This window comes from Cryptomeria japonica, chromosome 4, assembly GCF_030272615.1.
Source record: "Cryptomeria japonica chromosome 4, Sugi_1.0, whole genome shotgun sequence".
Lineage (NCBI taxonomy): Eukaryota > Viridiplantae > Streptophyta > Pinopsida > Cupressales > Cupressaceae > Cryptomeria > Cryptomeria japonica.
Genome location: NC_081408.1, coordinates 32,580,556 through 32,593,207, shown reverse-complemented (window position 1 = coordinate 32,593,207; position 12,652 = coordinate 32,580,556).

Sequence of the window (12,652 nt, the reverse complement as noted above, 5' to 3'; positions counted from 1 at the left end):
ATTTAGGAGAAGTGGAAGACTCCATTATGGATCCCCATTTTAATCAATTGGCTGAGGAAATAATGAGGAGAGATAGACAATATTTCTTACAAGTGATGGCACAAAGTGGAGCCAAGATCCCTCATGATTTTGACATGTCTCAAATAATGGAACATTGACCTTTGCAAGAAAGTCAACTCAACATGGATCAAAGGAGGCCTAATAGTGGAGGCAATAGAGGACCACATCTTGTGCCTGAATCACCATCATCTTTGTTTCAAAAAATTGAGGTCCCACATACACATGGTCAAGCTTATGATACTCACCTTCAAAGACCACTATGGAAGTCTTATGCAGAAAAATACACTCAATCACATACCAATTCTAAGGACTAACCACCAAAGTAATTGGATATCCAAAGGCATGTTCAAACTTTGGACACAAGGAAACCCCGTGTCAAATTTGGGGGCAACACACTAGAAAAAACTCATGACATGCCTGTAGAGTATGGTATACATGGACAAAATAGATATTCCATTCCTCATCATGACTCTATAGCAAGTGGTCCCTATACACAACATCACTATAGACCTCCTCCATATGAACATGTGTATAATCAATACCATCCTTATATGCAACATGCTCCTCCACCTGGTGGTTCAGGCATGGGGTATGGTCAAAGAAATTGATCTCCACCTAAGAACAATTTGGAACAACAAATTAAGGACTTACAAAAGAAAATGGAGGACATAAATACACCGAAGCCAACTTATACAATGAGAGACATATGTCCCTATCCATTTGACAAAAGCATTCCAATGCCTCCTTTTCCTACACATTTCATGACACCTAAGTTTGATAGGTATAGAGGCAAAGGAGATCCGAAGGCACATATAAGACAATTTTTTACAGCTTGCATTGAGGTAGCAGCAGAAGAGACATATTTGATGAGATTATTCCCACAAAGCTTAGGTGATAAGGCTATGGAATTGTTTTCCAAACTCCCACCTAGAATTAAGTCATGGGGTGACTTAGCAGAGACATTTACCCAACATTTCTCATACAACATAGAGATAGACATATCAATCACTACTTTGTGCAACACCAAACAAAGGAATGGAGAGTCTTTTTCATCATTTTTACAAAGATGGAGGAATTTAGCTAGTAGGTGCTCTTGTGAAATTCCACAAAAACAAATGGTAGAGATGTTCACACAGAATGTCCATAGAGAAATTGGTTATGATCTAAGGAAAGCTTGCTTGTCCACCTTCAAGGACATCATAGAGAAAGGCTTAGTGACATAGAAGGTCCTAATTGAGCAAGGTGTCATCAAAATATTCAAAGAAAACAAAGATGAATTTAAAGGAAAAGACAAGCCAAAATTTTGGAACAAGAACAAGAACACAGTCAATGATGGTGTTGTTGATGCTAATACAGTAAGACCCAAAATCATTCTTTCTGGATCAAGTTCTACAAACAACCAAGTGAATACTCAAACAACTTCCAAACCACGAAGAAAATATACCCCATTTGGAGAACCACTTGAATCAACTTTCAAGAAGCTAGTGGCAAACAAGATCATAAAAATTCCTGACAATCCTCCATATGAATCAAAGGTCAAACCAAATTGGTGGAACAATGATGAGTATTGTGAATTTCACAAGAGCAAAGGACATAAAACAAGAAATTATCATCGGCTGAAGAACATCATACAAGATCTTATTGATAGAGGTGACATTGAGATTGAAGGACATTCATCCAATCAAGAACATGAAATGTTTAAATAACCATTCCCAAAACATGACAAGGGAAAAGCCAAAGCCATAGATGAGTAGACCAACAATACCAGTGCATCCTATAACTATTATTCAATTGTCAATCACATTTTGATGGACAATTATGTCTCTACCATTATCATCAAGGACAAAATGCTTGGAAATTCTACCCGAAGACCTAAAGTTGTCCTAAAAGGCATTGGATCTTCTTCTGAACCTACCTTTGAATGTAATGTTACAACTCGTCGAGGTAAGATCACTTTGCAAGGTGCTCCAACTAAAACCACCACTTCCTCATCAACCAAAGCTGAGTATGACCTAGTAGAATAATTAGGGAAGACACCCGCACTTATCTCCATCCTTGAGATATTACGCATATCCCCCGCACATAAAGCCATTCTTGACAAAACTTTGAGAGACACTTCTATCCCCACTAATCTGAACGTGGACTAGTTTCAAGCCATGCTGGGATACCTTTCTGTTCCACACTCCCTTACATTTATTGAAGCTGACGATGCCTCTATGAGCCAACCACATAATGAACCTTTACACATTGAAGCCTTCCTACACAAACATTGAATAAAATGAGTCCTGATAGATGGAGGAGCTGGTTTGAATATTTGAACATTGAGCACTATTAAACAATTGGGATATTCTAAAAAGGCTATGAATTCTACAAACAAAATTACCATCAAGGAATATGATGATGAAGAGCTCTCATCCAAGGGCACAGTCACCTTACCTCTTAGAGTTGAGCCAGTTACAAAAGATGTGGTTTCTCAAGTCCTAGACCTGGATCTCACATACAACATATTGCTAGGACATCCATGGATTCATGAGATGAGTGCAATCCCATCTACATATCATCGATGTATCAAGTTTCCACACAATGGAGTTGAAGTGACCATCAAAGATGACCCAAATCCATTCATATATTGCAACAATCTGTGACCTAGATCATAAATAACAATCCTAGTCAATCGAGAAGTTGTTCCTTCATTAGCATATGTTGATCCAAAATCCTTGAAAGCTTCTACATCAAAACAAACAGAGATCAAAGAAAAGTTCAAGATTAAAGACATGGGATGTGGTGAGTATATCTTTCATGTTGATAAACTCCCACTATCTCCTAAGGTATTCAATCAACATGAACAATCTATAAACAATTTGCAAGGAATTGGGTGTGAACCACCTAGTTTTGTGGCTACTAAGTCTGAATGCATATCTCCTCAAGTGGTGCAAGCATCTCTTGATATCAATAGTCCTAAGAGTGGCTCCAACAAAGAATCTATTAAGTGTATCACCAACCCTTTTGAGAACTCACATAGCCTTACCATTTCATCCACTCATTCCATTTCCATTCCTCTCCCAGACTTTGATCAACAAGAATCACAAAAGCCCTTACTCATTGGGGATGAAAAATCAAGCTTTGAAAAGAAAAATATAAGTCAAAAATAAAGAAAAGGCCTTTAGTCCAAATCAAAATCAAAGGCTATTGGACTCTGCAAAAATCAAGGTCAAGGATAAAAGTTCTATGAAGAAAAAAGAGCAAGATTTGATCTCCCCTAATATCAAAACAACTGAGGGAAAATTTCTAAAATTTCAAGTAAAAAATACTTGTTGATCCTAATTCTCCATCATGCTATCCTAATTTCACTTCTTTTCGCAATCATAAGCCTTCATAACTCATCCACTTATTCCGCAAATCCTTTCCCTTCTAGCGATACATCATGGACCTTCATGGAGCTTTCTCGACGGACTTTGTTGTCAGGGATGGCCAAACATCTTTAGATGACACACATATGGGCCTATGTAGTCCACATGCTAGTAATTCTATCTCAGTTCTTTCATCAAGGAAGACAATCACTTGAGCTACACATCATTCAGTCAAGGAACGATGTAGCTAAAATCATAAGATAAATCCTCACACATTTGAGGTGGGTGACTTAGTTCTCAGAGAAAATCCTAAAAATCAGCAAGAAAGAGAGAAGAAGGGCAAGTTCGAACCAAATTGGCTTGGTCATCATTATAACAACCTATGGATCTGATGCATATCAGCTCTCAACTCCAGATGGTGAACCTTTGGAGGATCCTATCAAGAGCATGCACCTTCACAGGTTTTACACATAGCTCTTCAGAGTATCCTAACTAAAAAATACAAAAAAATAAAATAAAAATTAAAAAATACAAAAAAATCATAAAAATAAAAAATCGTTACTTGGGGAAAACCTGGCAAACAGGCACCTTGTGACACAAAAAAATTGAAAAATAAAAAAAGTACAGAAAAAAACATTTCGTCCAACAGTGAAAACCACTTCGGTGGCGCCTTGGGCAAGTACCATGGTGAAAACTAGGTCACCAGCGCCATGCGTAGAGACATTGTTCCTCCCTCCTTTAGGATTCAATCTCATCCTTTCACTTTGTACACACTCACAACCTCTTCATCCATAATAAACTTACCCATTCCCATCATGGCTTGTTATTGATCTACATAAGATTGGTTAGCCATTCCTAATAAACCTCCCTTTTCACCCCTTTCCATCCATAATAAATCAGATCCTATTTGTGGCTAAGGCAAATCCTATGTCTAGTGATGGGTGTGGAATTGAGAGCATCACACATTTTGAGGAGTATAGTTTTTTCAATTATCTTCAGTCTATCTGCGCACAATCCACAATAAAACAACATTTGCATCACAAATCCACAATAAAGTTCCGTCTTCTCTGCAATAAAGTATCAGTTTCATGGATTTAGTCAGTTTTAGATGAGACACAACAACAACAATGGGCTTCAACAAATCAAATCTTTCAATAGACTTAGACAACAATATGGTTCAGTGCTATCTACCCTTTTGTGAATGTAAACATTGTGACCACAATCAAATATACTTATACAAGTGAAAAGAGACACTAAACTTGAGGACTATAGTAGATGTTGGTGTCAAGTTTTGGTTTTCTTTTGATTTTATCTTTTCGTGACATGTCTTTTATCTTTTCCAGGATGTCTCTGACTAGAGATTTTATCTCCAGGATGTCTTTGACTAGAAAGGCGAGGATGGGGTATCATCACCTATTTTTCTTTGCTATCTACGAATTGTCTCTTACTAATGCTATGACTTGTCCAAGGATATGAGGACACTGTGAGTCTAGTTGGAACTGGGGCATTCCTTGCTTGCAACCATTTGATCTCCATGGAAATGAGTACAATGACTTTCTGGGTCGAACATATGCCTCAATTGTCATAACCTATTTGCCATAATAAAACTTAATGATGATAACACACAAGATGCTCTTTCACTTTCATATCTTCTATCTTCCATCCCTCTTTGTTGATTGACCTTCATCACCCTTCCTGAGTTTGTGTAGCCTGCTATCACATGACTGAGTATAATGACACACCAAAAACATCTGCATTTCATGTAGTTTGCACCCACATTACCACATATTAGCATTTCACACATACATATAGATATCACAATTACATCACATCCTGCACACAACACATGTTAGTACATTTTACATCCTTATCATATTCATCTGCATTTCATACATTCACATTTGCATAAAAAACATAAAAGAATAAAAAAAATATTGCATTCCATCATGTACATATTTGAATCCATATCACAAACACCACATAGAAGCATACATCATAAAACATATAGAAACATCACAGATGTATGCATGCATATAGCTGTCGCAAGGATGAATCATCTCATATATATAATCACAAGTGTCATGATATAATGATGTCAAAATACATAGGGCTACAATCACTTGAAGGTGTCATCATATAAAATGGTACAAAACTGATACATAGGGAGATCTCTAAGGCTATGATGAACTCCCTTCCTCAGAGCCAGCTGGCCTCAATGGAGTCTGAGCCTTGGAAGGACCCACCCCAGGATCATCTCTCCTACCCCCTCTATCTGGTGGTGGTGGACAACCCATGACCCCACCGCTAAACGCCTGTCTCCTATCTCTCCCTCCAGTGGTCATCGCAGCTCGTGATGGTCTCCGGAAGCTCCTCGCCTGCTAATCTGGTGGTACCACCCCATAGTACAGGTCTCTCTAGTAGGCTATCTCCTCCCCTGCCCGCAGAACATAGGTGTATCTGGCCCTTGTGTCCTCTATCGCTTGCCTCAGTATAGCGCTGAATAACCTGATCCCTCTCCCGCTCAGTGTCCCTTAGCTGTCTCCCTCTCCAGATCTTGGATCTCATCTTCCTGTCCCTGATAGATCTCCCTCAAGGATAGTAACTCATCCTCCTCCTCTCCCCCCTTGCCCTATCCCTATGGCTGCTCCTGCGACTGCTCCTGACCTTGTCCCCATGGCTGCTCCTATCCCTATACTTGTCTGGGAACCCGTGCTACTGGCACCTGTAATGGCAATCCACCTCTGCTCCTCACTATGTGAGCTTGTTGAGCCTGTTTCTCCTCTCCGCCCTCTCTCCTCAAAGCCACTCTCCTCTCTACCACTGTGCCCCGCCTCCACCGTCGACCTCTACCTCCACCATCTCCATTATCATCTCCATCACCTCCACCCTCTCCATCTATCAGCTCCCCTAGATCCGTCAGCCGTGGAAATAGATGATCTCCCCAATATGCAGTATACTCTACATCCATCCCTACATCCTCTATATCTGCCCACATATCCCAAGGCATGGGAACCATCTCCTGTAGCTATGTCACAACTTGATCATACAAAAATAATGGCCCAAAATGCACCTGATCACTCACTATCCGTGCATACATCCCTGAACCCCGTGGCATCCATCGTATCTTGCTGAACTGCCTGCATACTCTATCTATCAACTGCCTCTCAATAACATACGATGTCTGACCAATCAGATACTTGCTCCGAAATACATACGACAACTACACTACATCATCATCCCACTCCTCATAGTCTAAGTACGACCTCCATATGACACTATCTATCTCATCGATAACCCTCCACCAATACTCAGTCTCCCAATCCGTGGCTTAGAAGTAATTATATCATACATATGTACATAGTTGCGCCCATGTCCTCTTCCCCTAAAGTTTATCAAATGTGTAACCAACAAATACTCATATGCCCGTACCTACAATAGTGTCACTCCACATCCAATTCTGCTGATCCGCGATACACAAACTGATGTAACTCATAGTACAAGTGTGCCAATAGACACGACCCCCATGCAAACATGGTGTGCTCTATCACCAATGTCTCCAATGTCCTCCCCCATCCCACTACCAACCCTTGTGTCACCTTATCCAGACAAAGGAATCCACTAATCACTTCTACCAGTACCTCCAGTAGCGCCAATCCTGTCTGTGTCATTGTATCCCAGGCCACATGTCCCACCCTCATCTCCAGTCCTGGATCCTGAAACACTTGTCTCAGTGCATCCCTGTCTCTGTCTTGATCATAAGGAAATAACTCCCCATCAATTGGTATCCTTAGTATCCTATACAAATCCTCTAAGGTGACTGTCATCTCACCCATCGATAAATGAAAAGTGCAAGTCTCTAAGTGCCATCTCTCAGCTAATGCAGTCAGCAAACCCATGTTCGCCCGAAACTCAGGCACATACAAAATATGTTGCAGGCCCATAGCCTCAACTGTTGCTCTCTCCTTGAGTGTCAGCTTTGCTCGCAAACTTTGAGTTGAAGGGAATCTCTCCCATGACTCTAGCATTGGTAGGTCCTCCTGCAGTCAAGCAAATCAACTATGTCAATCCTAGTAGTACTCCTTATTCATCACAAAGTGCTACTTTTTATCTTAGTGCTTATATCTATCATATGGAGCTCTATCCTAGTGGTACTCCCTGTTCATCACAAAGTGTTGCTTCCTATCCTAGCGGTACTCCCTATTCATCACAAAGTGCTTCTTCCTATCCTAGTGGTACTCCCTGTTCATCACAAAGTGCTTCTTTCTATCCTAGTGGCATTCCCTATTCATCACAAAGTGCTGCTTTGATCCTATCTTTTAGGGCACCTACTTGATTGTATCCTCTTGAGTAGCTTATCCAATTGACAACGTATGTTCTATCACAAAATTGTCAATTCCAGCCTAATCTAATTGACAATGTATGTTCTATCACAGAATTGTCAATGTCTATGGTACTCCTTGTTCATCACAAAGTGCCTCGCTCTATCCTATCCTAGAGCCTCTGCTTGAGTGTATCCTCTTGAGTAGTTTCCTGACTGGCAACACATGTTCTATCACAAAATTGTCAATCCTAGCCCTATCTACTACCCTAGTCTTTCCTAGAGGACCTGCTTGAGTGTATCCTCTCAACAACTTATCCATTCAACAACGTATGTTTATCACAGAACTGCCGATTCAACCTTGAAGACATAGACACGCATTCATGATGCAAATGCGCTTACATACTTCACAAATGTGCCTATCCTGCACAAATGCGTCTGCAAGATACATACACGCTCACATTGAACACATACGCTATTACAATCACAGACACACCTGGCACAAACACAGACGTGCCTAGCCTATCCAGACGCAATTGGAACCAACGTAGACATGCCTTAACATTTTTCCCCCCACTTGACATTTTTCTAGACCTACCTAGAGTGCATTTATTGCACTACCTAGCATGCATTTATGACAACAATTAATGCGACAAGGTACAAGGAGGTTTTGTGGTACTTACCAACTCTCCTGCATCTACTGGCCTCTGATATCAGTGAACACGATCAAATCTGTGCACCAATGCCATCACTGCTGACTACTCTCTTCTCTCTCTGCACTCTGATCTCTTGGATGTGTGGATGACAATATGGATGTTTTCTCTTGTAGTCTATCTTATAGACTACTCTAGCCCTAGTCTCCCGAGTTAGTCTTCTTTATCCCGTGACTTTGTCACTCTATCCTATCTTGTCAGTCTTTTCTAGCCTTTCTTTCTTATCGAGAGATTGTCTGTGATCTTTTCAAAAATTTTCATCCAATCTCTCGAGGGGGCATATCATTCCCATCTTGGGGCAACTTTGTATCAGTTCATCTTATCTTCTTTGAAACAATGCGACACGCTGCATTGTCTCAAAGAGGGGCAAAATGTAGACACCTAAAATTATCCTGTCTAATAAATATCTTTATTTATTTAATTATTTAATCCTAATTCTTCTATTAATTAAATAAATATTTATTTATTTAATTAATTCATTTATCCTCTTCTAGCCTTATTTCTCATTTAAATAAATACATTTATTTATTTAAATTATTCTTTCCTCTTAAATTAAATAAATACCTTTATTTATTTAATTGATCCCACTTCTTCTATTAATTAAATAAATATTTATTTATTTAATTAATTCATTAGCCTTTTCTACCCATGACACATGTCATTCATCTCTTAATTCCTACACTACCTACCCTCTCATTATTTTCTTATTTCTTGTACCTACCCTCCAATCATAGCCGACCATTTATCTTTTACACCTCTTAATCTTATCCCTCCATTTCTTATAATGTCTTCTATATAAGGAGATGCTTCCTTCATTATCAACCCTAATCATTCTAATTAGCTAACTCCCTGACTAATGGACGTTTTAAAACTTTCATATGCGATCAAGCCTACTTGCAACCACATTTCCGTTCTTTGTTGAGCTCTTGTGCACACATAAAATCTAAGAGAAAATATATCAAGCAAGATCAATGGAGATAGGAAGAATGGAGATCCAAACCCTATTGGACATGTGATGGTATAATATTTGTGATTTCATTTGATTTGCACTGTCTTAGGTAATCTTCATATGTTATGGTGGATCTTTGTTGTTGTTAGGCTAGGGTTTTGTGGTTGAATTCATTTAGTCTTTCAATATTGTTGTTTCCATTTTTACCATAAACACCCGGAAATATGAAAGATCCTTTTGCAACAACGAGATCTAAGGCATCCTCCAGACATCTGTACACTAAGAAGACCATCCACCATCCAATGGTGAATACACACCACTGCTACAAGCTCCCATTGAAACATGATACCAAGCTCTCCATAGCATCGTGATAACCATCTCCTAAATGAAGATCATCCAGGTCTACACACATACAACTAAAATGTGAATAACATCAAGTAAATAATGAACTCCAAGCCAAGAAGATGCAAAACCACCAACAAACAATCGAGAACCAATCCTACACTACATCATCACTATCAAAACTCCCACTGAAAGTGTAAACAAGCTATCCATGACATCATGATAAAACCATCCTCTAACCATGAGAATCAACCAAAATAACATAGCAATCAAGGAACTCAAAGTGCACATCATGAGCTCCCTAAGAGCCAAATAAACCATGATCCTCAAACAAGAAGATACATTTCCATATCAATCAAGAATCCAATCAAATCATCATTGATAAATGCACCTGCAAATCTAACCATGTCATGCCAAAGTCCCTAAACACAAGGTACAACCATGGCATCATGATCACCTCCACGAAACAAGCATCTAACTCCCAATGTATCCAACCTGTCAGCATCACATAGTCAACCATGTAGGTCCCCCATCATGACTGTACCTTGTAACAACATCTCTCCTCCTCAACATGATAACAAACCAGAAAACTGATGACTAAGACAAGCCACCAAATCTGAATATACATAAACAATGAAAGATCTATGGGCATAGAAAACCCATATCCAAGCCATAGTTGCAATCCTATAAGTAAAGACAACTCACAAAACTACACAACTTGTAGACCAACCAATGCAACATACATACTCAAACCAAAACTAATATCCATGTCATCATAAGAGCAATATAAGATACAACACCGAGTATACAGTGACATCAAATCAAAATCTCCAATAAGTAACATGCCATAAACTCATAATGTCACCATAGTCAAAAGGAACCAATAAAAAACTCAGATCAAAATATCAACAAATCAATCATCTCAAACCTGCTCTAAATCTGAACCAAAGTGTAGTGCTCTCCAAGAGCTTTCCGTCGACTATTCGAAGCCCAAAATCTGACTCCGTATGCTCAAGTTATGATCTCACAAAGTCATAAAGGTACCTATCACTTCCAGCTAATATTTCACTGCCCAAAAAACAAAATATGGAAATAATAATCATATCATGATGAAGTAAACTGAATCACCTTTCCAAAGACTATAAGAAGTCAAAAATCCAACATCATATGGCCAAGTTATGCTCCGTCGAAGAAAAACAACCAATTAGACTATATGCAAGCATGGACTCCAAAAATCTTGCCAATATGCCATAAAATAAATTTTACAATCTTCTCCAATATGCCTCACAAATAATTTTTCAATTTTTTCTTAATATGCCAACAAAATCATTTTCAAAATTTTTAATAACTTCAGAGTCGACCCTTGGCCGGACCCATCACATGTCAAACATGGCATATAAAAATATCATTGGTTGACATATAAAACAAAGTTTTTATTTAAAAAACTTCAAAAACAAATTTTAATTTTTAATTTTTTAAAATGTTTGTTAGAAAATTTTTAACACCCCATGGGGGGGCCCAACTCGCACCCCACAGGGGCCGCCGACTAGGGTTTCCTCTTAGACCGGGGTAGGCCATCGAAAAGGGGCTGACAACCCTGCATGAGCAGGATTGTCGGTACCTGTTGTACACAGGCTGACAGCCCTGCTACGTAGGACTATCAGTACCTTTATGTACCGTAGTGGTCGGTGGATCTGCGGACTCCCCCACCACCAAAAAAATATTTATTTATTTTTCCTTCGCCTTTTCAAATTTTTAAATATTTTCAACAATTTTTCCAAAAAAGCCTTTTGGTATTTGTAACATGCAAGGAAAATTTTGAATAATTATTTCTGACGACTATGACTTAGTCTGTATGACCGTATGGGCTAAAAATATTTCAAACTCATTTTTCCGTCACCGAACAGGGTCGAGTTATATGTCAAAATTCATCTCCCGACCTCCCTGATCACAACCATAGGGTTCGTTTGTCCCATGGGGTCAAATCTGAAACTCCACCCCCAAAACCCCTAAAATACAAAATCAATGGAAACCCATTTTGAAACAAATTTTTATAACACCAGATCTACAATAAATGCCCACAAATATGCAACCCACAACCTGCAATAAACCCTCATATCTTGTCTTGTCTTTCATTCTAACACGTGTTAGGGTTCCCATAGATACTGAGAGGGGGGGGGTGAATCAATATCTGTCCGGTAATGAAATTTTCTTGAAACTGAATATGCAAAATATAAAGTAACAGTATACCGGTATGCAAGAATTAATGCAAATAACAGAATCAAAAGCATCCACATGAAAAGAACACCATAACACAAGATGTTTAATGAGGAAACTCGGTGTGGGAAAAACCTCAGTGGGATTTGTAACCCACAATATTCACTTACTGGCCAATAAGAGAATATTACTTACAATAGGGGCCTGCACATGCAGGAAGGCCAACTGCCTAGAGCTCACTGCTCAATAAGAAGTCACACAGACTTACAATGAGGATTTACACAAATCCAATGTTCTTGCTGCTTTACAATAGCATCTTCAATGCCAGATTCAGTACCAGTTCTTGCTCTGTTCTTTACATATACCCTTGACCTAAAATTCGCACATTAGGTCTACCTATAATTTATTTATTGCATTCTACCTATATCCTGCAAATGACTACAATGATCTCTTTTATATACAAGAGTCATTTTACAATTTGCCAAGTCAGCTTACAATAATAAACAAAATATTACATATCAAAAATCCTGTCGGCCTCAGTGCCGGTATACATATTTCCTTCTGTGCTAGTGCCGGTGTAGATTGATGATGCCGGTGCACTATTTTGCCTGTGTTATATTTTGCCGGTATAATATCTTGCCGGTGCCATAGGATTGCAAGGTTGCTTGTATAATGTTTTGCCGGTATAATGTCTTTGCCGGTG